Consider the following 25669-nt stretch of genomic DNA (forward strand, 5'->3'; position numbering starts at 1 on the left):
AATTCTCTTTCATTATTTGTATGCAAATACTTTCTATTTCCTGCTCCTTCTCCTCCTAGAATGCCCATTATTCTTATGTTTCCTCTCCTGATGGTATCATCTAGTTTTTATAGCTCGGTCATTATTTTTCTTTCTTCGGTTTCTCTCTTCTTCCTTCTGATTTATTTCTAGATTTCTGTCTTTGGTATCACTGATCCTTTTCTCTATTTGGTCAACTCTTTCCCAAGCTTGCTATTTCATTTTTCAACTCTTGTAGTGTGTTTTTAATCTCCAGAAGTTCAATTTGTTTATTTTTATGGATTTCAGTCTCATTGCTCTGCTCTTCTTGGTGTTTTTTTCAGTTCCTGAAATTGTTGATATGACTCCTTTTGTAATTCACTGAATTTTTTCAGAAGTACCATTCTGAATTCTCTGTCATTTAAGTCGCATATTTCTATGTCTTTAAGCTTATTTTCTGGAGATTTTTCTGTTTCTTTCTGAGATGTCTTGTCACCTTGGTTGTTTGTGGTGTTTAATGGACTATTTCTCTACTTGGGCACTAATGGAAATGTATTCTACTTTTTTTTTTCCAAGAAAGATTTATTATATAAAGGTCTCTAGTTAGCCTGATGCAAAGAAGGTGCTTTTCTTTTGGTTTCCAGTAGGTGGCGTCTAAGCCTCCTGGATCCTTGCTTTATATAAAGCTTTATAATGCTTTTTTATTTTCTGATAGATTTTTGATTATGCTCACTCCCCTCATTTTTAGTCCCTGTCAGTGTTAACAACATTTTTGGTAGCATTTGCTAAGATTCCCCTTGGGCTCTGCAGTGTTTGATCTCATTGGATATGGGGAGAGGAGCCTTATGGGTTGGAGGTTGAGGACTGCGGCTCAGCCTCAATTTTGCAACTGCAGTTGATAAAAATCAACTGTTGTTTCTCTGTTGGCCATTTCTCTGCTTTCTGCCTTGGTGACTGGTCCCTGCTGCCAGCCAGACTCGAGAGCTCACAGCTTACCCAGGCAGAACTGTTCAGAGAACTGGCCACTCCTCCCCTCCCCCTCTTCCTGCAGGGAGCTCAGACAGCTGCGAAAGGCAGCTTTTTGACCACTGCTGGACGCCTCAAGTTCTGGCCCGTGGTAGCCCTTGTGCGCAAATCTCACACCTAGACGTGCTGGTGTACAGTTTGGGTGGTTTTATTTTTTGTTAAGTTTTAGATGTTTAGCTTATTGTTGTTTCAAGGGGAGAGATCTGAGGATGTCTCATTCTGCCATGTTTCCAAAGATGTCATATTTTCATTATCTTTCACTTCAACATATTTTCTAATTTCCATTGTGATTTTTTTCTAGACACATGAACTATTTAGAAATGTATTTCCAAGTATATGAATATTTTCTAATTATCTTTTTTATTGTTGACTTCAAGCTTAATTTCATTGTAGCCAGAAAATATATATAGCATAGTAACCCTTTTAAATTTGTTCATACTTACTTTATAGTCCAGTTTCTGATCTATTTTAGTAAACATTGTTTCTTTTATACTTGAAAATGATGTGTTCTGTATTTATTGGGTAATGTGTTCCTGATATGTTAAGAGGATATGTTTGTTGATCTTGTTTGAATCATCTAAAGCCCTTCTGATTTTTGGTTTCTATATTATATTAACTATTGATATATTTGTTAAAATGTTTAACTATGTTTATGGATTTATTTATTTTTATTTTTATCAGTCTTTGCCTTCTATGTTTTGAGAATATGTCTAGATATTTAAATTTTATTCATTGTGACTTTTTCTTTGAAGCATTAGTTATTTAGAAGTATGTTATTTGTATTTTGGCTATTAAGGCTTTTAGCAAGGGAATGAGGCAATAAAATTTGTTTCTTGAACAGTACTCAATGATGAGGATAGATTTTCTTCTGTCACGTTCCTTTGATGTTTCTCTGTCTGTGTCCTACTCTACAGTTATAAAAATAAACTGTAGACTTACCAGCAAAGCCAATCACTGATATATGAGCTATTGGTAACACTAATTGCTTCGGTTCCATGATAAATTAAGCTAAATCCTAACAGCATATTGAGATAACATTCATATTATTAATTTCTATCCCTTCTCACCTTCTCTCTCAAATCCTGGTTTAGGTGACTTAGGTTCTATTGGTACTGGATTTTAAATACTAGAATATGACTTTAATTTCTAAGAGATCTTGGTATCTTATATACTAGAGATATCTGATTTCATTAACTGAAATGTCCTTCTCTTAAAGTAAGTTATGGTATAATCACATTAACAAATATAAGCGAGTATGTCACATTGATTTCCAGCTTCCAGTTTTTGAGATAGTAAAATATGAATCCATTTTATCACTGAATATTGCAACATTTCTTCTAGATAATTTCTTTTTTCAATTTATTTATTTATTTATTTTAATTTTTTTATTATAGTCACATTGGCAAATGAAATCCAGTAAGTTTCAGGTGTACAATTTAGCAGTAAGACACACACACACACACACATATGTGCGCGCGCACACACACACACATATATAACATTGCGTGTTCACCACCCTCTAGATAATTTCTTAAACAAAATAAAGAGGCAACTTTCTTGCTTAATGGATATTAAGCCATTTATAAAACTACCCATAATCTGAAGTATAAACAATGTAAAATTCAGTTTGGTTTATATCCAATAGCTTCTGAGAAGTTTTTATAGAATTTTGGTGGTTGACAAATGAATTATTGGAATAAAAATATCACAGCTTCTGTGCTGTGTGCAGATACTTACTGAGTGTGATGAAGGAATTATTCTAACAGAGCAATTAAGCCAAGTTCCAAAAACATTAAGGCTCAAATACTGAGAGCCTATAGGGAGGATTTTGTTATAGGATTTAGACACCAACCCCAGCTCACTTACCAGAGGGTAGCACTCCAGGCTTCCTGATATTCTGCCAGACTAGCTGAGACTCAACAGCTACCCCCAGCCACAGCTAACGCTTCTAGATTCTCTCTCCAGTACTCTGTGCCTCACCTTTTCTTACCCATCTGCCCTCCATCTGCCTTCCACTTGAGAGGTGGGTGCACAGTTCAGGGCACTGTACAAGTTGAGTCGTGACACTCAGTTGACACACTGCCTTCACTTTACTGTACCTCCACCCCCCACAGTTTCTTCTTCAGATTCACAGCTTGATAGAAAAGGGTTGCCAATTCCTGTTTCATAACATTTCAGGGAGTTCATTCAGAGGCTTCTGGAGTATCCTGAAATTCAAGGAAACCGAGCATTGGAGTGGAATAAGGAAGTTCACTCAAGAGGTTATGAACAGACTCCCCTAGCTTGCATCCAAAAAAATCTGGGGAACAAGAGTAGCCTTTATAACTCAAAAATTCCATCAAGATGAGCTGAAATTTGGATCTATCATTTCTTATCACCCACTCCATCCCACAACCTGTCCCTATCCCCGAAACAAAACAAAGCAAAATAAAATGAAACACAAGAGCAGTGGAGTATCTTAACAACTTGACTTTTATCCAGAACTGAGGCTCTCTATTTGTTAGAGCTAAGTATTTGTTCCAAGATTTTCTAATTCTGTGGGAACTTGAATCACCACCCCTCCCCGAACCCCCACAGACAAAGCAGATGGGGATCTTGGCGAGGTTCAGAAGTCCAGGACTTGGACAGCTTGACAGTTCTACTTGCCAGGCTGAATTGCTTGTAATTAAAAAACTTATCCTCCTCCTTTTTTCACTTCTGAACTTATCTGAAGAACAAAAAGGATATTTATTCATGCATAGAAACCAATCTGTCCATGTAAGTGAAAATCTGCTTTTGAAGTCAGAGGCTTACCAGCAGAGGTGAGTTATACAGGCTGGTTAAGGCAATGAGGCACAATTTGTGTTCTATATACAGGTTAGGACTGGAGTGTGCGACCCTCTTCTCTTTCCCATTCCTCCTTGATTTCCTGTCTCTGCCTCCTTGCCTGAGTTGTGCCTATAATAAACACTCCTTGACTGCAAGATTCTGATACAGGTTTTGGATCTTGTTAGTAACACTGACACCAGATTGCTAACATTTATTTGCTTTCTAATACCGAAAAGAAAATAATTCATTCATCTTGACATTTTAATGTGAGAGTTCTGAGACAAAATTTAACTTTGATTCTTTCATCCTAAGTTGTATTAATTGCCAAGTTGAGTGCATGTTAGAAACTTCAGAACAAAGTAAGGTACGACCACTTGGGGTAATAAGAACTTAGTTATTTTCAGGAATAACTTTTTTCTTAAAACTGGGATTTTCTTAAAGCTGGGATTTTTCTTCCTTTAGGAGTTCTTACATGAAGTATTGGCAATTTGGGGGGTTGAAATGGAGGCGGTAGTAGCAGGAAGCATTGTAGTTGATGCACAACTGTGAGGAAAGAAAAACATTTCTCTATGTGTTGATGGTGGGGGCATTTACTGACTCTAAATAGAAGTATAGTTGTGTACATACTTCTAGGGAAACAGGGGAAGATGTCACTTGGAGGAACTCCGTTACAGCTTGGCAAGAACTTGTGCTGCTGCTTGGGATTATTCCTCTTATAGTCATTCTCTGATTTTTAGATTTCCCTGTCACACAGGTGGACAGCTCCAATTCCAACTCAGAGTTTTGTCATGAAGGTAACCAGGCATGAAAAGTGCCAATTGTACAGCTTGCTTGGGTAGCCATGCCAGAGTGAGCTCTGGTGACAGTGAAAGGACAGAAAATATCTTTCCTATACAAGATTAGAGTTCTCTTTTCTAATAGAGAGACTCTCCTACTAGAGATGAGACCTGGTTACCACCAGTCAGCCTGAACTCTGAGCCATTATTGTAAGAGAGCAGCCAAAAGTGGTGGGTTTCACAAATCATTCAGAGGTCCCCATTAGTCACCAGGGTCTCTCCTTTTATGGAGGTGACACAGTTGGGCACTCTTTGATCACTCCTGCTCACACTCATTTATGCAATTTTCTTTCCTTGCAGTTTAACATACGTATCTATCTCTTTCATGCTCACACACAATGAGATTTAGTAACCTATTTTAAAGAGACAATTATATTTTAACTTTCTATTATATGCAATTATCCACTCAGTTAAATTGTCTCAACTGAGATGCTTGGTGTTGATGTCTCACTGGCACTTACTTCCTGGTCCTTAGGGGCAGCTGGGCTGCTGGGCCTGGAACAGTGAAACCCTGACACTCCCACTGACCCTCTGCTCTCCACAGATGGCTTAGTGCTGCCACAGGCCAGGGACAATTGCAATTTCTGGTCCATGTAATGGAGCCCTTGATTGCTGTATGGGTGGCCTATATCTTTCTCATCTGCTTTGCTGTGCTAGAAAGGTTGTTTTTCTGGGTCCCAGAGCCCCAGGTAACCCTCCAGCTTGGAGGGGCCAAAAAGACTAACTCGGATAATCAGAACCATGAAATTTGGCCTAGGGAGGGTTGACAGGTAGAGGATCCTATATGCCCATCCTACATTTGCAGTTTAGTCCTAATAGTAACTTTGGAAAAGAAGGTTTTAATGAAGAGATATCTACTTCATTCAAAGTAGTTTATCTGATTTATACAGTAGCATAACAAACCAGTCATCTATGGACTTACCATCCAACTTAATAACTGTAATATCCCCAATACTTTTCATCTACCGATGGGTATTTATCCCACCCCTACTTACCCTCAGAGGGAGCCAGTTGCTTAAATTTTGTCCATACCTTTTACTTGATCTCTTAAAAGTTTTATCACATATGCATTATCACTATTCATTATCATTATTTGTTAGTTTGCTTTGAGTTTTATTAAAGTGTCTTTCTACAGGTAGCTTTCTGTAACTTAATCTTCTCCACCTGGTGTAATGTTAACATTCCATTGCTGTAATGTGTATAGTTGTGGTTTATTCATCTTCATGGAGGTATAATATCCCATTATGTGACATCTTCCTGTCAAATAAACGTTTGGACTTTTTCTAGGTTTTTTTTTTCTTTTTGTTTTGACTTATGAACGATGCTTTTATACTACTTCTGTGTACATATACTAGTGCAAATGCATGAGAATTTCTTTGCTTTGGAGTGGAGTTAATGAGTTGTAGAATATGAGAATGTTAATGAGTATAATAGAGTGATAAATTGTTTCCCAAGGGGGCTGAACTCATAGTCCTACAGCCAGGGAATATTTTTTGAAATTATCTAGATCCACACAATATTATGTTCATGGTGACAGAATTGTTAAGAACATTAAATATGAATTCCATATGTTGGCTGTGGAATCTTGGAAAGATTGGTTGCTCTCTCTGAACCTCAGTTTTCATATCTGTAAAGTGGACATTATTAATTGCAATAAGATATATGTTTGTTTTGAGAAAATTATCTGTGTAAATCCCTAAGCATATTACTAGGCACACAGTAGTGTCCAATAACTATTAGCAATGGTCATTTTATATTAAAACCAGAGCTAAGAGTTGGGGAAATATTTGAGTTCAGTACCTAATATCTAGTAGTTATGCTGGCAAACTCCTTGCTTTATGAAAGTGCAACATCTTCCAACAACCCAGCTCCTTAATGTTGTTAAGTGTAGCTAACCAAAATTCCTTATACTGTTGTTTAGGATATTTGCTACTTAGTACCATCCTCAATTTAAAGCTGTCTTGCAAAGAAAATGAGAGCTCAATAAAATACCAAAAGGTATAACAATTTTCAAGTTTGTATCACATGTGGTAATTTGGTAATTTACCTAATTAATACCCACCACTACTGCTGTTATCTTATACGTGTTAGTTGGGTTTCTCTTTGGACTGTCGGTGGAATGCCACAGTCCTCAGAGTCCCATGAGGTACACCAAGGCTTTCTCACATTGATGGAACAGTCCTTGGAGACAGCCAATAGTGATGCTAAGGATAGCGACATTAGTATAGGGAGTTTACAAAACATATCTCTGTATGGTCTAGTATTTGCCTCCCTACCAAGGTCCTCAAAGTTAAATGATAATTCTGTTTTCATTTTTAAAGATAAATAAACTGAGAGTTAGAAAAAATTAACTGACTTGTCATGTGACAGAATCTTGATTTAAACCCAAGTCATCTGTCGTTGGATCCAATGTGTTTTTTTCCCCATTACCTCACTCTATTTTACTGTATTATAGTATGTATTTATTTGTTTTTCCTTTCTAAATTATTTAATATAATCCACTTGATCATATTGAAAAAAAAAAAAGAAATCCATTTGTGTCTCCAGAGGTGGCTATAGCCATTAGTCATAATACCGAACAAAGTTCACTGTCATATTTGCTTTAAGAGGAACAGTTCAAGGATTAATTATGAAAGGTTTATTCATAATGAAAAATCTTTAAGACTACAGGCTTTAATTTCTCCCAATCAAGTTTAATTACTGAAAAGTTTAATAATAACTGAAGTATATAGTTATTATATTCTTTATTGATGAGAGGCTTTTTCACAAGAGCTTCCGATGCCTACAAGACCTAACTCGATAATATTAATCATCTTTTTAATGTTCACTTTCACTAAAAAAAAATCTGCATTCTTTGGGGCTCCAGCATTAGCTGCTCCTCATTAACTGCTTCTTGTGTCAAGTAATGGCAGTTGTAATTGGTACAGGCACAAGTATGACTGCAAACAGCCACCACTCACACAAGTGAGCGAGCTGCTACCATAACTCTTAGGGTCATTCCATGCAAAGCTGACAGGTGAGAATCACACCAATGCCCAACAACTTGAGGCCCATCTTCTGAATATCACCCAACAGGTTACATATCCAACAGCCTTTCTTGTTTATTTCCCACAGATAATATAAGGCACTTACCCAATTTAAGTCATACTGCAAGATTTTCAGCACTTACTTTGTACACTGTGTTGCTACCGGACAAGATTAGCAAGTATGCTTGTTCCAGAGGCACAATCATAACATGGGGATGAGCCTCAACCTTTCCCCAGGTCTCTCCAGAGAGACCTTGCTCTTCTGCCCTGTCTTTTCACTTATAATTACAGTGAGCTTGTGACCAGACCCTGGAGCACAGAGGTGAAGAAGTGCATTGGTCCAGGTTTTGATCTCATCTCTCCAGGAGGATGGTCATGATCTCACCCTGATTTTGCTCCCTTGATAAAGTCGAGTCAACCTTATGAACCCTTTCTTTCCCTATAGATGTAATTCCTGCCCTCACGGAGGTTATAGACCTATTTCCTCAGCTCTCTGTTGCTCGAGGGCAGGAACTGGGCCTTACTTTGTGTTCTTTACAAGTACACCAGCCCATGAATATTAGTTGAACTGACTTCGTCATTAAAGGTCATAAGTGTTCTCAATAAACACCTGAAATATACTTTTCTAAAGCTACTCCCTGGCACTATGGTGTTACATCACACAACCTCTATTTTCTGGCTCAGGGACCCTTCTCAGACTCTCCTTCCTAAACTAGGAGTGCAATTGTTGACCTCTTTATAGAAAGCTCAAGTAAATAAGTACCTGATTGACTTTCTGATCTCTGTAGAAAATAGAATAATGCCTCTCTTCAAATGACCTTGGGCTCCCTTGACTTTATTGAGAAACTGAAAGGTTTTCCAAAGCAACCAAATACTCAAGCTAGAAGCTCAGGTTCCAGAGCAGTGACTATCTGATAACCTCCTGCACTCCTGTCACTGCTCAAAGGACTGTCTTCCTTCTATACACCTGCCATTTTGGATCATCCACTAAAGCCAGGCACTTTGTATATTTTATATTTTACCCTCACATCAGCTCCACAAGGCAGACGTTGGTATAGCTGTTTTTCAGATGAGAATTCAGAGGGTCTGATGAATTGAAGGACTTTTCCCCATGGCAGGGCAGGGATAATAGCCAGTTATGTTTATTATGTGTTGTTCTTACCTCTCCAATCTCTATCCAAGGCAACCAGAGGAAGGAGATTTGTCTTTCCAGTGTATAGCTCATTTGAGATATTTACATATTCACTTGAACCTTGAAGAATGAAGAAGTTAGGGGCACTGATCCCTTGCAAAGTCAAAAATTCATGTATGATTTTTGACTACCACAAAACTTAAATACTAATAGCCTGCTGTTGACTGGAAACCTTCCCAACAATATAAATAATCAATTAAACAAATTTTGCACATAACATGTATCATATAGTGTATTATTACTATAAAGTAATCTAGAGAAAAGAAAATGTTATCAAAAAGATCAATAGGAAGAGAAAATACATTCACATTACTCTGCATTGATTTAAACAAAAATGTGTGGTAAGTAGACTCATGCAGTTCAAGCTCATATTGTTCAAAGGTCCACTATATTTGTTCCTAGGAAAGAGGCTTAGGGATGGATTGACACAGTAATGATCACTTTCCAAATGGACTTCCATGAATGTTTGAAGGGAGAAATCTTCATGTGATCTGAATTCCCCCAACAGCAAGAGTTTTGAGCACTGGAGATTGTTCATGAGACTTCTGATAGATAAAGAGATTTTGTGCCATTTATACATTTTCTACTATCAACAAAAGAGGCTAGGACACCATGAGTTTCAATGATTAGAAGTTGATTATCTGTTTCTACCTCTGCTTTGATTAGAACAGGAGGAAAACGAAGCAGAAATTCTGAACTGAAGATTGTCTGATTTTAGATGGACAGTATGCAGTCAGTAAAAGAGTTAGGCCACTATCACTTATCAGTTATAGGTTAGTCCTGGAATGTAAAAATTCTGTACCATTCTGATTTCGATCAGGATTCTTCTAAGGTTGGTAGATTTATGGAAATTGGTTAATTCTTTTCTATGAGTTAAGTTCCATCTACTTAATAATCAAATATGTATTATTTAAAAGTAAATGCATTTTTTTAGAATAAGAAATGCTGTGTTAGCCTGTATAAAGCCATTATGCTGTACTAATTAGTCCAGATGGAAACAGAAATCATAAATCTATTGACATTTCTGTTTGCTCCATGATATCTGTTGGTTGAAATAAACCTAAAAATTAATCACACAGAATAAGACAAGTTTGTCTGCTATCACCACTATTATTCAATATAATATTGGAAATCTTAGCAAGAGTAAATAAGCAAGAGAAAGAAAAAAAGTCATTCAAATAGAGATAGAAGTAAAATTGTCACCTTTTGCAGATGACGTGATTCTCCATAGAGAAAACCCTAAAAATTCCACTTAGCACTATTAGAAATAACAAACAAATACAGTAAAGTTTTGGAATACAAAATCAATGTTCAAAAATCTATGACATTCCTATATTCTAATAATAAATTTCAAAAAAATTGTAAAAAATATTTTGAAATTGCAACAAAAAGAATAAAGCACCTAGGAATAAACCTAACAAAACATGTGAATGACCTATGCATTGAAACCTATAAGATGCTATTAAAATAAATCGAGGAAGACATAAAGAAATGAAGTGTTCTTGTATTGGAAGAATCAGCATAGTCAAAATTACCTTTTATGTTATACAGATTTAATGCAATCTCCATCAAAATCCCAATGGCATTGTTTAAAGACATGGAACACAAAATCATCAGATTTGTATGGAAGCACAAAAGAACTCAAATACCCAAAGCAATCCTGAGAAAAACAAAAAGAACAAAGCTGGAGTTATCACTCTGCCTGAAATAAAATTATACTAAAAAGTGACAAAAATCAAAATAGCATGGTATTGGCAGAAAAACAGACACAGAGACCAATGGAACAGAATTGAGTCCAGAAGTAAGCCTTCGCATATGTGGGTGAATAATTTTCGATGAAGGAACCAAAAACATATGGTGGAGAAAGGAAAACTTCTTTGATAACTGGTGCTGGGAAAACTAGAAAGTCACTGGTAATAGAATGAACTAGACTATAGTCTATCGCCATACACCAAAATTAACTCAAAATGGATCAAGGATCTGACTATAAGATCTGAAACAATAAATCTGAAACAATAGAAGAAAATGTATGTGCTAAACTCATAAAGCTTGAATTTAGAGGATTTTATGAATTTGACCTCAAAGGCAAGGGAAGTAAAAGCAAAAATAAATGAATGGGACTATATTAAACTAAAACGCTTCTGCACAACAAAAGAAATCATCAACAAGGCAAAATGGCAACCATTCGAATAGGAGAAGATATTTGCAAACACCTCTGATAAGGGCCTAATATTTAAAATATACAGAGAATGCATACAACTCAACAATAAAAAAAACAAACAATCCAATTAAAAAATGGGCAGAGGACCTGAACAGACACTTCTCCCAAGAAGACATACAAATGGCGAACAGACATGAAAAGATGCTCGACTTCATTAGCTATTAAGGAAATGCAAATTGAACCACAATGAGATGCCATTAGAATAGCTATCATCAACAGGACAAGTAATAACAAGTGTTGGAGAGGTTGTGCGGAGAAAGAAATCCTCAGACACTGCTGGTAGGAATGCAAATTGGTACACCACTGTGGAAAACAGTATGGAGGCTCCTCAAAAACTAAGAATTGAATTACCACATGATCCAGCAATTTAGGGTTTATCCAAAAATCCTGAAAACATTTATCCACAAAAATACATGTACCCCGATATTCACAGCAGCATTTTTCACAGAGGCCAGGACATGGAAGTAACTGAAGTGTCCTAAGATAGCTGATTGGATAAAGAAATGTGGTACATACATACAATGGAATATTACTCAGCCATAAGAAATGATGTAATACTGTCATTTGTGACAACATAGATGGATCTTAGGATAATCATGCTAAGAGAAATCAGTCAGACAGAAAAAGTTTAAAACCACATGATATCACTCATATGTGGGATATAAAACTGAAATCCACAAACAAACATGACAAACAATCAGAAACTCATGGACACAGAGGTGGATTAGGAGTTACCAGAGGGAAGTGGGGCAGGGGGAGGTAGTGGTAAAAGGGTCAATATTTGGTATAGAAAAGAAACCTAACTCTGGGTAATGAATACACAATTATATATATATATATGACTTATTTTTGAAAGACACACTTGAAACTTATTGATTTCGTTAACCAATAAAATAAAATTTGAAAAAAATAATCACATGAAGGAACATAAAAGTTCAAGGAAGTTTGGGCAGATTAGTGTAAAGTGGCTGGGTGGAAACCCACATATGTGTTTGCTGAGTGTACAAGCACAAATGGTCCCTCAGTTTACAGGGTGGGATTGTTTAATTGCAGGAAGGGGCTCAGCTAACTGGTTCCCTGACTATATAAATAGGTCAATCAGTGCACACTATTTACAGAATGGTCACCAGTAAACCCCAAGGTCGTCTGCCAAAGGAAACCTTAGTCATAACTTTTAAAACCTTCTGTATTATCTGTTCTTTCCTAAACTTCTTATAAGTTCAAAACTTTATTAATATAATGTACATTTTGAAGGCTTGTTTTTGAAAATAGAAAGCCATTTTTAATAAATTTTTAGGCCCGTTGTTTCTGGTGTTTAGAACAGAAGACACTCATTAAATGTAGTTTTGAAAAAAATCTGAGAAATATAGTGTTTGGTATAACTTACATTACACTCAAAGCTCTTCTATTTGATCTGTGAATTTGGATACTAAGGTTTTTTTTTTTTTAATTCTAGTTCTTTTGTAAACCTTGTTTATAATTATTTCACTTTCATCAGTGGTTTGGGGCAAATTTCTAAAATTTTTTTACATCAATGTAATTTACAAAGATGCAAGATTTGCAAAATTCATATTTTCATATTACTGCAAAATCCATGTGATTATATCCAGAAAAATTTGAGGTGAAATTGCAAATGCATTATTAAGAGGTATATAAAATAGGGGCTCTCAAAATGCAAAGCTACAACAATAACATTGAAAAATCAATGAAATATCAACACTCAGGTAGGGGAATAGGCACTTCCATTACTCTCCCAGGCCTAGAGGAAGTTTACTTTGCTGAGGCCATTAGATATATTGGTTGGGTGCATAGGATCTCAGGCTTTGAGTTCCATCCTGTCTATGTCATCTGTTATTTAAGGTATTAATTAGATGTTAGCAGTTCTTATTTTTATTGCAGTTATATTGCTGAAATTTAGCTTAAAAAAAAAGAAAAAGACACAAATCAATTGTCTCTACCCACTTAATCTTGGTTATAATGGGAAAAGTTCTAGATAAAGAATGAGGACATCTGGATTCCGCCCTGGTATTGATTCACTAGCTTTGTGGCCCTACTGTGCATCTAGGGATTAGGTTTCTTCATCACTAAAATGAGAAGATTGTACTGAAGGCTCCCTGTTCCCATTCATTTCTAACATACTAACATAGTGCTCAAGTATCTCAAAAACTCTAATAATTAAGTTATTTCTGAATGTAGTATTACATTTCAACACACAAGACAAGATAAAGCCAGTTAAAAAGCCAGTTAAAGTGAAACATGGAAATATTCTAAAATAATATTTCAGAATTATTTCTAGTTTTTAGGAAAAATTCTGATCAACGGAGCTGGAAAAATATAACTCTTAAAAAGTTAAAAAAAAAACCCAACTACAATAGTAATATCAACTCTTTATTCTAGTGCCTTGTTTCTAGAAACCATTAGATGAAAAAGAGGGAGAGAGGGGCAGAGGAAGAAGCAGGAGGAGTAGGAGTCTGTGAGGGAGCAGAAGAAATAAAGTACAACTTGTATGTTATGTGTGATTGTTATTTAAAAAAAAATTCTGACCAATTTTATTCAAAGAATAAATCGACAAACACCCAGCAGCAATCTGCCCCAAGAATTTTTTTCCCAATATAAACCTAATCGAAATAATCAGGTTGTGTCAAAAAAGTTTCCAGTAAAATACCTGTCTCTATCTTTTGCAATATTACTGTTAAATATTAGCCACTCTGAGCTTGCACAGTCTACCTGCTTTGTAATGTCAACTGAGTAAATAGTAATACTGTGCACTTTTCCCTTAGAAAAAGGAAGACGAACAAATGGGAAAAGATATAACAAATGTTTTGTCACCTTATTATGAATGTTTTTACTAATCAGCGAAATTAAAGATGAAAAACCCACCAACTCAGCCAGGACCCTGATAGTTACTGCTGCACACTGTTAAGTGGTTTGTCTGGTCTAGTTTTTAGTGTCTCGAGCTGTAGGGAACCTATGACTTCCCTCAAAACCACTTTCCTCGTAAAGACTCTGGTCTGCTAGGAAAGATTGCCAAATTCCCCTTGTTTTGTTTACTTTTCTAATTAACATATTTGATTCAGCTTATTTAATTGCTTATCTTTAGTGTCTTAAGATTCTTCATTGTTTTCTATGTGTGTTTTCAGTGTTTTTCTCTTCTTTTTATTCAGCTTTCATCTTTTAGGTTGTTGCCAGGAAAAAGAAAACTTTTTTTTTTTGACGTGGATGGGTGAGTAGTGACCATTGGTTTCATTTAACAAATTAACAATAGCAATGTGAGTGGATCACTTACTATGTCAGGTATTGTGCTATATACTTTGTATAAATTATCTCATTTATTAGCACCTACTATTTGCCAGACATCTGTAATGCAAAGTTAAATATGATCTTGTAATTGTTGTCAAAGAATTTATAATGTACTGGGGTATAAGCATTCAGACAGATAAAGTCAACATAGCATACTCAGTGCACAGGGCTATCAGAATATTGTTGGAACATTGGAGGATGAGGGTCCACTCTAGCCATGAAAAGGAAGGTGCAAGGGTAAAGGTCAGGTGGAGTGGGAAGATGATATTCCAGATGAGGTGAACTCTAGGCTGAATTCTTATAGAGTTATCATGGGAGTGTGGAGCTGGAGAGGATAATTGCTCAAGAAATTACATAAAGTTCAATATTATTAAGTCAAAAAACATGAGGATTTTTGGGAAATAAGGTAGTCTAGGGACAAGTTATAGAAAGTTCTGTATTACCTAATGGGAAACTTGGACTTCGTTCTGGTTCTAAAGCAGAGAATTGACATGGTTGCAATGTAGAAAACATACAGGAGAGGAGACAGAGAGGCTGGACTGTGACATATGTCCAGATGAGAGATGGTAAGTGCTGGGATTCCAGGATTAAATTAGCTCTCCTTGTTTGGAGTATCTTTAAGGCCATCTGTCTTCTTTTATTGTAAGTAATTAGGAACTTACCAAGTACTTTATGAATCTCTGAATGGATGGATGTTCTAGGTACCTTGATACTGAAAAGTGGGTAATGGGGAATATATGTTTACTGAAGCCAGCGGGGTTATGTGAAATGATGGTTGTTTACTGACAGCTATCCAACAAGTTCTGAGGAAGACTAAATTTCTCTTACTAGTATATTCGGAGAGAGACAAGAGCCATCATTGATTATCCGCTCTGCAAAGCCCAGTGCCAAGGACATAAATATTTAGTGTGTCAACAAGGTGGCAGCAGAGAGTCAAACTTCTGAGAGTTAAACAGTCCTAATCAACACATAATGGGAAATAACCACTTGTAGGAGGCATCTAAAGAATGAGATGTTTATATTTTCCTCCCAGCCTAAAAGTAACAGATTATAAAAGACGGCCGAAACATGAATTCAATAAGTTTTACATATATCTAATTTGGTTAATGTGATTATGGTATATTCTCAGGATAGAAATGACACTAAAAGGAATTGTAATCTGATTACAATTGTCTGCCTGGAGTCTAAAAAAATTAAGATAGGGCAAAAGGCCTCAACCAGCATTCACCTAGAATATCCAAAGAAACGAGTGTGTATTGCCATCACTGGATTTCTAAGTGTCTAAAAACACATTAGAATTTCCTGCAGTTTGAATGAAACAGTACTTCCAATTACTGAACACTTTTTTTTCATAATCTGTGCTCATCAAATAATATCCTTTGTATTAGCAGACGTAGGACTGTATAATGATATTTTGTGGGCCCTGCCTTCAGACTTCTGATTCTTGGCTCTGACACTTAGAAGCTGTGTGTATTAGTTATCTACTGATTCAGATGATGCAACAAATTAGAAGTTTGAAAGAATAAACACTTATTATCTCCTAGTTTCTGTAGACCAGAGATTTATGAGTAGCTTAGCCAGGCAGTTCTGGCTCAGGGTCTAGCATGAGGATGCTTTCATCTGCAGGTTTGACTGGGGACTCACTTTCGCGGGAGGCATATTAATGCTGATTGTTGGTCCTCCCACGTAGGCCTCTTTACGAGCTGCCTGAGAATTCTCAAGACGTTATGTCTGGCTTCCCCTAGAGTGAGAAATCCAAGAGAAAGCCAGGAAGAAGAGCCAATGTCTTTTACCCTAGCTGAAGAAGCATATGACATCTTTTCTACCACATTATATTCATCAGAATTGAGTCTCTGAGTCTGATTCAAATCAAGAGAGGACAAGGTTTATATTCCACTTTTTGAAGAGAAGAGTTTCAATGAAATTGTGTACACAGTTTTACCCATCGTACTGTGTAACCTTAGGTAATTTATTTAAAATATCTGCATTCCAGTTTCTACATCAGCAAAATAGAAATATTAGTATCTGCCTTCTAGACCTGTTGTAAGAATAAATCGAATTAACATAAAAACCTTAAAACAGTGAAGGATAAATAATGAGTGCTCAATAAGTATTAGCAATTGTGCTAATTACTAAGCCTATTCCACATCTCTTTGGCCTGTGTTGAGACTAATCTGGAGGCAAGAACAATATCTACTGGAATCAGTCATGGGCTCCCCTTGAGCTGATTATTCCTATAAGCAACAGAGTTATTTCCACACCCTCCTATTGGCTTTGATGAATCTAGATTCTATTGTTGCCTAAACTGGAGATCCAGGACAGGCAGCATGGTTTCTTTTTTTTATTTTTTTATTTTATTTTTATTTATTTATTTATTTATTTATTTTTGGTTATAAAGCCTCCTTATTTTTTTCTTACCAGAATAAATGGTCTGGAAAGGTGCCACCTAGACTATGTGACTTCTCAGGTTCAATGGCATGGGGATGAGAAAGACCAAAAGATGCCTAGGAGTCCTGCTAACATCAGAGGTATAAATTTCAGCTGAGCCATCAGGAGCCATCCAAGAAGCCTTGAATAGGTTCTTTCAAATTCTTAGGGTGGCTACACACCTCAGAAAGCTGTGTTTCTGACAGCATAGAAAGGGAACCAGGGCCAGAAATCACTTCAAAATTACCCATCCCAGTTTCACCTCTGAGAATTGAGCTATCGGGAACAAATATTGCAGGAATATTCAAGAATCTGGCTATGAAACAGTCCTTAGAGATAATATTTTAGATTAAATTAATAAAAATTTATTAGGTACCTAGTTTAAGCAAGTTACAATATTTCCTAAGTTGGAAGAAACTTTCTGATGGTCAAGGAATGGATAGAATTTTAACCCCTATAAGATCTTAGATTACTTACTAACTTCTTCAGTCAAAATTTACAGTGCTATTTCAAGAACATGTGTCAGAAGTTTAAACAAGGAGAGCTTTGAAGTTTTTACTTACAAATACATTGAGTTCAAACTAGAAACCAAAATAACTAACTACTCCTCACAGTTACAGCCTTCACATCAGAAAAAAAGAGGAAGACCAGAAGAGAGAAGTAATTTGATAAGGTCTCTAGATATCCCAAGTCTTGAAATCTAGCCAAATTAAAGTTAAAAGTTCGGAACTTTGCTTCTGAATATATAAAACAATGTAATGACTGGTTCCACAGGAAGCAAGACTACCAAGAAGCATAAATGTCTCCCTCTAGCATACATGTCCTAGTGGCTGACTCTTTCCTGAAAGAAATGGCTCTTCTATTCAAAGGCAGTATCTGGAGAGAAGTAATTTATAGATTTTAACACAACAAATGAAAATTACTATTTCTGATCAAGTATCCAGATTTATCTGAAAGAAATGAGAAAAGAGACTCCATGGTTTCTCGAGGTATTTACTTTCAGCTAACTTGTTAGAAGACTCATCTTCAGGATCAGTATTTGAATATTTTACATACACTCAATTACTTAGAGAGGTCTGGAGATATCTGGATGTAGAATACTATGATCAAGTTATGGTACATAATTTTCAGGCAAAATTTACCTTTTTCAAGTGGATTACAAACTATCTAATTTCTTCATATGTTTATTCCTATGAAAGAATGCCATGCAACAAACAAGACAGAGAAACAAAGATAAGTGTCATTTCCTTGTACAAAAGTCTACACAAGAAAGGATGGCTCTCAGCACCATGCACAGATGTGTGGCTGTGAACCATGTACTCCTCTTTTCTTCTTAGAAAATGGTCTCCAATTAGTCTACAACACAGGATAAACTGTTGCTAACTAAGTACAACATTCATTACTTTCTGCAACACTGAATGCCATTGAGTTATATCAGTGATTCTGAATTCATTTTCTTCCAAGGGCCTTATTTGGCCTCTAAATCTCTTTCACCACACCTCCTCCCCTCTGTTAAAAATGTGTCCTATTCACAGTGAGGCTCTTATCCAAGGAAAATAGATGGCGGTGAAGGACCTAGGGGGCGGGGACAGGCGCAGAAGGGAACTGTATTAGAGAAGGGAAGAGGAGATAAGGGCCGCCCCCACATAATACATGGACACTTATTAGAGGGTCAGAGGACTCTTGGGAAAAATAAAGTCAGGTCCAAACATTCACCTCAATTCACTGGAGCATGCAAATCCATTTGAGATTAGAGATGCTTTTAAAAAATTAATTTCCCCCTAAATGTATGAAATAAAGTTGTGCCATAGATAAAAAATGGTAGCTAATGAGGAGGAATTTTCTTTTTGTAGTACAATAAACTAAATGGCTGGAATAGAACTATTTCATATTTTAGATGCAGTCCTGAATAGTTGAATAACCTTCTTATTTTGACTCACAGCTTTACACAATGGAGGCTTTCATCACATGAAGAGCCATAGCAGAGTTTTGGGCCATTTTTTTTCTCTTTATTCATTTTCTAAGCCTCATCTTTTCCCCTCCTCCATTCCTATTTCCTCTGTGTGGGTTTGAATAGCTGAAGTGTGCCCACAATATGTGTGTACTAGACACATTGTTACCTCCCTTTTATCAAAAGCACCTGGCAAGGTCACCAGCCTCTTAAGTACTCACATGGAGTTTGGCTTAACTCTTTGAATGACAAACATCCAAATATATTTTTATACTGATTTTAGCAAATATTAGAAATGGTCCAACAATCTATTTTAATATCTACTTTAAAAGCTGGAAGGAAAATAGAGACTGCTATATTTTGTTAAGTTTCCTAATTTCCTTTCTACATATCCTCTCTTCTTGTCTCTTTTCCCCTTGGGTTCCTAATATTAAAATGTGACTTTGTTATTCCCTGGATGAATCAGTGGGAGATGAGATTGTTAATTGCTTTGAATTCTAAGTCTGAAAATATCTATATGCTTTGCAGTCATGAAACAAGCAACCACACATATTCAGTAAAGAAAAAAAAACTCACTATATAGCAAAGTGTAAGAATAATCAAATGGTTTGTATTTCTAAAAACTTTCAGAGGACTGTCAGCATGTAACTGCAGATTCCTGATTCCATTCAAGATAAAGTTAATGGGACTAGATGTACTCTCCTGTCTGAAGCAACCAAAGATCCAAAAAACTATATGAAGTAACAGTTTTAAGGCATTGGATAATAGGCAGCTTATGATAACCTAAATCAGGTGCAAATTTATTTTAGTTAGAAGTTGTAGTTTGGGCCATATGTAAAGGGGTTTAATATCTTGCATGGTGTAGGTGTAGAGTGTTGGACATGCTGACTGTATAACCTGTGGGTATCTCTACTCTGGTTTGGATCACACAATTTGTAAGAAGTACATGAGAAATGGGTTTGGGTGAGAACAAATCTCAATCTCTGCCTTGTTTTCATCTGGATGGAGTCTTATGATAGAATCTTACTTAATGAAGAATGAGTGCTAGAACTCTCCTTGAGCATGAGTTGATCATGTATGGAGCCATGGTGAGATGCAGGAGCTGTAGAAAATTGGGTAGCTGCTGTCTTCTCCCCATCTCAGCAAGGTTAATGATGGCCTTCTCAGGAGCAGCTCCTGGACCAAGATGTTCAGCTGGCAAGTGTCTGTCTGTGGCCTATGGCTTCCTTTCTCTTTTTGGATGTACTGATGGATAGATCAAAGACTAAAGCTTTGAATCTTGGCTTTAAAAATAAGTTCGGTTTGTGAAGAAGCTTTTAGGGTGCTGTTTATGTCCTGTTTCTTGATCTGGATGATGGTTGCCAGTGTTTACTTTGTGATAGTTCATCAAGCTATAAATTAATGATTGTGAAATTTTTTCTATATATATTATAGTTCAATAAGAAGTTATAAAAATAAGCATAGTGGTCCACATTATGTTTCTCTTTTAATTGACCCTTTATTGATTCAATTATTACTTTATTATAGAAGAATCTGTAGTAAAACTTTAGTACTGATTATACTTAATATTTTAATGGTGCTCTTAGAGGTCTTACATATTTTCTAATAACAAAAAAGAATTCAGTCTCTTCATTCCTGTAGGTGGAGACAAAGCTGTATCATTCAAACCTATGTCCATTGTTGGGAAACCTTTCTCCTGCAGGAGAAATAAATATCCTCATTGACAATAGCATGGTGACCATTGAACTAGTTGGGTGGCATGTTTTTAGAAAGTTATCAATGCTCTCAGCAACATAAAAGCCTGGCTTTTTAAATTACTACATGAATAATATTTGTTGTTATGTTTTTAATTTTAGTTTTCCTTTTTTAAAAAATTCCCAGTGTCATAAGTGAACACAATAGCTTATTGTAAAATTGTTCTACTCTCTTCTGTGTTAAAATTTTAGAGTCAGGAATTATGTCTTTTCTGTCTTAAAACGATGTAATAATTAGCATCCTTACTTATATGCTTATTATATTGAAAGGACAGTGCTTTCTAGAGGTCTTCTTAGACTACAGATCAATTCAAACTCAACTTAGCTGACCAGATATGTGATACTATAAAATATTATCTCCAATTTGGCCTCCAACTTCACACCAACAAATGACCCAAAATCTGTCTCAGTTTAATCCCCAGACATCTTAGCACTATCTGTTAACTGAGGTCTTCCTTAAGCTAAGAGTAGCCATATGCAAGAGTAAGATGATTTTCACATACAAGTTTAACATCTTGTTGAAGATCTTTGGAAATCAAGGTAATCCCAAGCCAAGTGAGATAATTTTTTTCTAGTGCAGTCATTTTATTTTTATTTTATTTTTAATTGAATTTATTGGGGGTGACATTGGTTAATAAAAGTATACAGGTTTCAAGAGTACAATTTAATAATTTTTCATATGTGTACTGCATTTTTATGTGCTAGCCACCCAAAGTCAAATCTCCTTCCATCACAATATAGTTAACTTCATTATCTACATCCCTCATTCCCCACTCTCCCTCTGGTAACCACTAAACTGTTGTCTGTCTATGAGTTTTTGTTTGTTTGTTTGTCTTGTTCATTTGTTGCTTTCAGTTTCGTATCCCACATATGAGTGAAATCATATGGTTCACAATTTTTTTCTATTTGACATATTTTACTTAGCGTGGTTATCTCAAGATCCATCAAGTTGTTATAGATAGCAGTATTTCATTTTTTCTTATGGTTGAATCATACTTCTTTTGGAAGCTAAGCTGGAGATGGCTCCAGACAACATGGAACCAGGGGAGTAAAACTGTGGTTGTGAGAAAAGTAAGATGGCTGCTGTATGGCTTTATTTAGGGTTGGTGCAATCTGATTTGCTCCAAGCAGAACACCTAACATTAAGAAAGAGTTAAAGAAGGCTGTGTCTGGAAAAGCTGCCATTACCTTAACAATTATATTCATGAGACTCTGAGGAGAGAACTGCAAGCGTCCGTCTGCCTTGGTCATAGTACAGCCCATCTGACCGCATCTGCGAAGAATGATGTAGATGCAGGACCTTCAGGGGAGCATGCCTGGAAGACAAAGTTACTACTAAGAACATCTGTGAGAAATGAGTGTTCAGATCCAGAAGAAGTAGAGGCTTGGATTAGTAGAGAGATTCCAATAGAGAGCTGGAAGAGATCATAGTCATCTGGAAGAAGAAAGTGGCCTCTGGGCACCAGAAGCAACCAACCAGTATTCACTGAATATGTGTTTTGCTCTAGGAGCTATAAGCATTGGACACAGAATTCAAATAGACTGCTTTCAGAGGGTGCACAGTTTAGATCAGAGAAGTTTCATCATTGAGTTCAAATTAACCAAAACTTAAATAATAAAGAGTTTTAAGTTTACTGTGAGAGAGTAAAGGATTCATATAGCAGTTGTCCATATGCCTACATGATTTCAAGTTTCTTTTCTCTTAAAGATTGAAAGTTAAAGAAATCTGGCATAGAAATTTATAAAGAACTCATACTACTCATTACTAAAAAAAAATCCAATTAAAAAAATGGACAGAGGACTTGAATAGACATTTCTCCAAAGAGGATATACGGATGGACAGTAGACATATGAAAAGATGCTCAATATCACTAATCATCAGAGAAATGCAAATTAAATCCATACCTGTCAGAATGGCTATCATCAATAAATCAACAAAAAGTGTTGGTGAATATGCAGAGAAAAGGGAAGCCTCTTACTTTATTGGTGGGATTATAAATTGGTGCAGCCACTGTGGAAAATAGTTTAGAGTTTCCTCAAAAAACTAAACCTTATGACCCAGCAATTTCCCTTTAGTTATTTATCTGAAGAAATCTAAAATACTAGTTTAAAAAGATCTATGCACCCCTATGTTCTTTGCAGTACTACTTGCAATAGCCAAGATATGGTAGCAACCTAAATTCCCAACCATAGACAATTAGATAAAGAAGATGTGGTACATATATACGACGAAATATTACCCAGGCATAAAAAAGTGAAATCTTATTATTTGTGACAACATAGATGGATATAGAGGGTATTATGTTAAGTTAAATAACGTAAACAGAGAAAGACAAATACTAGATAATCTTACTTATATGTTGAATTTAAAGAACAAAATAAATAAACAAACAATACAGAAACAGATTCATAGATATAGAGAACAAATTGATGGTTGCCAGATGGAAGGGAGATTGGAGGGCTGGGTGAAAAAGGGGAAAGGATTAAGAAGAACAAATTGGTAGTTGCAAAATAGTCATGGGGACGTAAAGTACAGCATAGAGAATATAGTCAGTAATATTGTAGCAACTATATACAGTGCCAGGTGGGTACTAGACTTATTAAGGGGATCACTTCATAAATTATGTGAATGTCTAACCACTATGCTGTACACCTGAAACTAATATAAAATAATATTGAATATCAACTGTAACTGAAAAAAAAAGTTAAGAAAACCGGTCTGGATGAAGATGATGCCCTTAACCAAAGCCCATGGACAGGAGGAAACAGTGAGTTTCTCTAAATAAATTTCCCCCAAAAATAGAAAGAGAGGAACCTGTAGACTGGCTCTTACCCTGAACCAGCTGTTGAGGAGAGAGGGTGTTTGAGGAGCCGTCGGAATGTGAGTGATGGAGTGTACCCCCAGGGGGCAGTCTGATGGCCTGAGACAGTGCCTGACAAAATGAGTCGGAGCATGTTAACATGTTGGACTCAGACTCATTTGGTTGTGGGTACCCCTAGGTGAGCATTGTACTGGGAAGAGGGAGTTGAGCTTGATGAACTGCCAGGGATTGTGCAGGAATTGGAGTGAAGGCCTAGCTTCAGGCCCATAGGCTTGGTCATGATCAACTGCGATATGCTTCATCCCTATGGAAATGGCATGGTCACTACAGGACCTGTTTGGACCATAATGTGGCAACATAATGGCTTTGTAGGAGCCCTGAAGGTCACCTTAAAGGATGCATCTGTGTTCCTGCTCCAGTAGTAAGGCTGGAAAGCTGAGAATTGCCTTCAGATTCTAGTTAACACTCAGGAATTCTGGGCTATACTAGCGTATGTAGTAGGGAGATGGGGGAATTGGAGGTGGGATTATAGAAATAGAGGGACTGGATTTCCTGCTATAAGGACCATGTGAGAAATTTAGTATTTTATATTGGGTCTCCACTGGGAAATGTTTCCTTCCCAGATTCCAAATGGATTTATCTCTATACACATTTCTAGTTACTATTCGGGGGTTTTCTTACATATACAATGCATATTTTAAATTGTTAATACTGTCTACTTATAGTCCTCCATCAGAAAGAAAAAGGATCAAAAAACTTAACCTAATTCCAGTTTATCTACCAATCCTTTTATTTTCAAATTGTTCAATGTTTTAAACATTTAGGCTACACAGAATAGATTTCAGTTGGAAGATTATATCTCATGTAACATTTTGATTTTCTAGCTGTTCACTTATCTTAAATTTTAACTAAATCCTCAGCTTAGGGATTGAAGCAGAAAGATCAACTTTAAATCAAAGCAAGAAGAGAATAGGGGTTTGAGTACTTGGAGGATAAAGGGTTTTCTGCTTTGCTAAGCTTTGTGGAATGAAGGAAATGATATAGCAAAGTAGGGACCAACCTCAGTGCCCTGGGATATCTGTAATATAAATATAATGTGTTGTACAGAGAGTAAGATGGTCCCTATGTGATGTGGTCAAAGGTAGAGCCCCAACTCTACATCCCTGGCTCAGGAAATCCTGCACTGACAGCAGGAAACATAAAAAAAGTAGGTTGAAATCTTAAGGCTTAGAGAGACTCGTTACCTTTGGAGGAGGGTTAGGCTAAGCAAAGGAAGCAATATGAACAGTGAGAGGAGAGGAGGAAATCAGTTACTCAAAACAACTAGGCTCAGAAGGGAGAAATTTTCCCCTCCGAGATTACAGGAAGCTGGTCCAGACCTCTGCAAGGCCTGAATAGGCAGAGGAAGGATTGTGAAGGCTGATAAAGAGGGTGGCTGCAACACTGGCTCTGCCTGTTTTAATTGATCTGACATGGAGAGGAAGAAAAATAGTAGGAGCCCGGAAAAGGGCATGTGGCTCTGATGATGATAATGGGAGTTGCTGCATTTATTGGAAGGGGTGGGGGTGGGGAGAGACACAGTTCTACAGTTGTCAAGACTGGACAGTTTAAAAATCACATATCTAGAAAATGAACACCTCAGTAAGGATAAGGGATATTGAAACAGGTTTTACAGAAAGAAAATTGTACTCACTCGTACTTTCACTTGTAAGATTCAACTTTACAGCTACAGAATTTTAGATGAACATGAAACAGAATCATGTTCTAAAGTGCTCCCAGGAATAGCCACTCTCTGAATTGAGGTCTCCAGATTCTGGAGGTGACACTGGATTTTACCCACAAGCAGCACTGTTAACTCATTACTGATTTCAAGCAAAACTTTTCATTGTTGAATGAGAGATTAATTCTTATAAACCCTAGCATGCATGTAAATAGAAGGAAGATGGATCACACTGCCTTCCATATATAAGCCCATGACTACATTCTTAAAACACTATTTCATTTATGTACTAAAGGCAACTAAGATATTTAGTATTATTAATGACATTATGGGCCTTAAAAGATTGTTTACTGGAAAGTGTTTTGAGAAATTTACAGATGGGAAATAGAAGTCACCATAAGTCTACTGGTTCTCTGCCCATTTTTTTTAAAGGTAGGAAATGTCCTTTTCGATGTGAGATTGCCTCACCACACTATAAATTGTAGTGAGTAGACTGGGTCAAGTGTCAGAGGAGTTGAGTGAACAAAAGGATGTGTGTGGGTGGTCATTGCACAAAGGACCAGTTTCAGGCAAGATGTTCAAGTTGGTT

At 36.4% G+C, this 25669-nt stretch overlaps 1 long non-coding RNA gene across 1 annotated transcript in view; it reads right to left on the reverse strand.

The window, feature by feature from the left end:
- Positions 1–2532: 2532 nt before the first annotated feature.
- LOC107497780 overlaps positions 2533–25669 on the reverse strand; it is a 112943-nt gene continuing 89806 nt past the window's right edge. Inside the window, exons 4-5 of the long non-coding RNA XR_001593884.2 lie at positions 21727–21854; positions 2533–3230 (exon numbers count right to left, since the gene is read on the reverse strand). This is a non-coding gene — a long non-coding RNA (uncharacterized LOC107497780). The remainder of the gene's footprint in view (positions 3231–21726; positions 21855–25669) is intronic.

The sequence above is a fragment of the Rousettus aegyptiacus genome, unplaced genomic scaffold (genome assembly GCF_014176215.1).
Source record: "Rousettus aegyptiacus isolate mRouAeg1 unplaced genomic scaffold, mRouAeg1.p scaffold_m13_p_11, whole genome shotgun sequence".
Lineage (NCBI taxonomy): Eukaryota > Metazoa > Chordata > Mammalia > Chiroptera > Pteropodidae > Rousettus > Rousettus aegyptiacus.